Below are 2,730 nucleotides of genomic sequence, written 5' to 3' on the forward strand. Positions count from 1 at the left end.
TGCTGCTGCTGATGATGCTGCTGTTGCTGATGATGATGCTGCTGATGCTGCTGATGCTGCTGCTGCTGCTGATGCTGCTGCTGATGATGCTGCTGATGATGATGCTGCTGTTGCTGATGATGATACTGCTGATGCTGCTGATGCTGCTGCTGCTGATGCTGCTGCTGATGATGCTGCTGATGATGATGATCAATGACGTGACGATTTCTCCCAAGGACGTAAAGTGACGCGTTAGGCATGTCTGTGATCTACGCATCGTTAAAGCTCTGTCCGTTTACGCGCGGATCTAAATATATATATATTTCTGTTCATCAATAATTAAAAGATATATTTTTAAAATCGTATTAGCGACAAAACAGCGGCACAACAGAGTCCCACCGGAACCTCGGGGCGTGAGGAGGCTCGTCCATTGAAAGGGATTGAAGCCTCGTGTGGAATGAATACTAATTAAGGGGCGGAGCCTCGGAATGAATACTAATTAAGGGGCGGAGCCTCGGAATGAATACTAATTAAGGGGCGGAGGCTCGGAATGAATACTAATTAAGGGGCGGAGCCTCGGAATGAATACTAATTAAGGGGCGGAGGCTCGGAATGAATACTAATTAAGGGGCGGAGCCTCGGAATGAATACTAATTAAGGGGCCGGAGCCTCGGAATGAATACTAATTAAGGGGGCGGAGCCTCGGAATGAATACTAATTAAGGGGCGGAGCCTCAGTGGAATGAATACTAATTAAGGGGCGGAGCCTCGGAATGAATACTAATTAAGGGGCGGAGCCTCGGAATGAATACTAATTAAGGGGCGGAGCCTCGGAATGAATACTAATTAAGGGGCGGAGCCTCGGAATGAATACTAATTAAGAGGCGGAGCCTCGGAATGAATACTAATTAAGGGGCGGAGCCTCGGAATGAATACTAATTAAGGGGCGGAGCCTCGGAATGAATACTAATTAAGGGGCGGAGCCTCGGAATGAATACTAATTAAGGGGCGGAGCCTCGGAATGAATACTAATTAAGGGGCGGAGCCTCGGAATGAATACTAATTAAGGGGCGGAGCCTCAGTGGAATGAATACTAATTAAGGGGCGGAGCCTCGGAATGAATACTAATTAAGGGGCGGAGCCTCGGAATGAATACTAATTAAGGGGCGGAGCCTCAGTGGAATGAATACTAATTAATGGGCGGAGCCTCGGAATGAATACTAATTAAGGGGCGGAGCCTCGGAATGAATACTAATTAAGGGGCGGAGCCTCGGAATGAATACTAATTAAGAGGCGGAGCCTCGGAATGAATACTAATTAAGGGGCGGAGCCTCGGAATGAATACTAATTAAGGGGCGGAGCCTCGGAATGAATACTAATTAAGGGGCGGAGCCTCGGAATGAATACTAATTAAGGGGCGGAGCCTCGGAATGAATACTAATTAAGGGGCGGAGCCTCGGAATGAATACTAATTAAGGGGCGGAGCCTCGGAATGAATACTAATTAAGGGGCGGAGCCTCAGTGGAATGAATACTAATTAAGGGGCGGAGCCTCGGAATGAATACTAATTAAGGGGCGGAGCCTCGGAATGAATACTAATTAAGAGGCGGAGCCTCGGAATGAATACTAATTAAGGGGCGGAGCCTCGGAATGAATACTAATTAAGGGGCGGAGCCTCGGAATGAATACTAATTAAGGGGCGGAGCCTCGGAATGAATACTAATTAAGGGGCGGAGCCTCGGAATGAATACTAATTAAGGGGCGGAGCCTCAGTGGAATGAATACTAATTAAGGGGCGGAGCCTCGGAATGAATACTAATTAAGGGGCGGAGCCTCAGTGGAATGAATACTAATTAAGGGGCGGAGCCTCGGAATGAATACTAATTAATGGGCGGAGCCTCGGAATGAATACTAATTAAGGGGCGGAGCCTCGGAATGAATACTAATTAAGGGGCGGAGCCTCGGAATGAATACTAATTAAGGGGCGGAGCCTCGGAATGAATACTAATTAAGGGGCGGAGCCTCGGAATGAATACTAATTAAGGGGCGGAGCCTCGGAATGAATACTAATTAAGGGGCGGAGCCTCAGTGGAATGAATACTAATTAAGGGGCGGAGCCTCGGAATGAATACTAATTAAGGGGCGGAGCCTCGGAATGAATACTAATTAAGGGGCGGAGCCTCAGTGGAATGAATACTAATTAATGGGCGGAGCCTCGGAATGAATACTAATTAAGGGGCGGAGCCTCGGAATGAATACTAATTAAGGGGCGGAGCCTCGGAATGAATACTAATTAAGAGGCGGAGCCTCGGAATGAATACTAATTAAGGGGCGGAGCCTCGGAATGAATACTAATTAATGGGCGGAGCCTCGGAATGAATACTAATTAAGAGGCGGAGCCTCGGAATGAATACTAATTAAGAGGCGGAGCCTCGGAATGAATACTAATTAATGGGCGGAGCCTCGGAATGAATACTAATTAAGGGGCGGAGCCTCGGAATGAATACTAATTAAGGGGCGGAGCCTCGGAATGAATACTAATTAAGGGGCGGAGCCTCGGAATGAATACTAATTAAGGGGCGGAGCCTCGGAATGAATACTAATTAAGGGGCGGAGCCTCGGAATGAATACTAATTAAGGGGCGGAGCCTCGGAATGAATACTAATTAAGGGGCGGAGCCTCGGAATGAATACTAATTAAGGGGCGGAGCCTCGGAATGAATACTAATTAAGGGGCGGAGCCTCGGAATGAA

General features: G+C 47.7%; 1 long non-coding RNA gene across 1 annotated transcript; it reads right to left on the minus strand.

The window, feature by feature from the left end:
- Window positions 1–301: 301 nt before the first annotated feature.
- Window positions 302–1,983, minus strand: LOC144739874 (uncharacterized). Its single transcript, XR_013589530.1, has 2 exons — window positions 681–1,983; window positions 302–616 (listed from the first exon to the last, which is right to left on the minus strand). It is a non-coding gene; the product is annotated as an uncharacterized LOC144739874 (long non-coding RNA).
- Between the last annotated feature and the right edge of the window lie 747 nt (window positions 1,984–2,730).

The sequence above is a fragment of the Lampetra planeri genome, unplaced genomic scaffold (assembly GCF_965212315.1).
Source record: "Lampetra planeri unplaced genomic scaffold, kcLamPlan1.2.h2 scaffold_176, whole genome shotgun sequence".
Classification (NCBI taxonomy): Eukaryota; Metazoa; Chordata; class Hyperoartia; order Petromyzontiformes; family Petromyzontidae; genus Lampetra; species Lampetra planeri.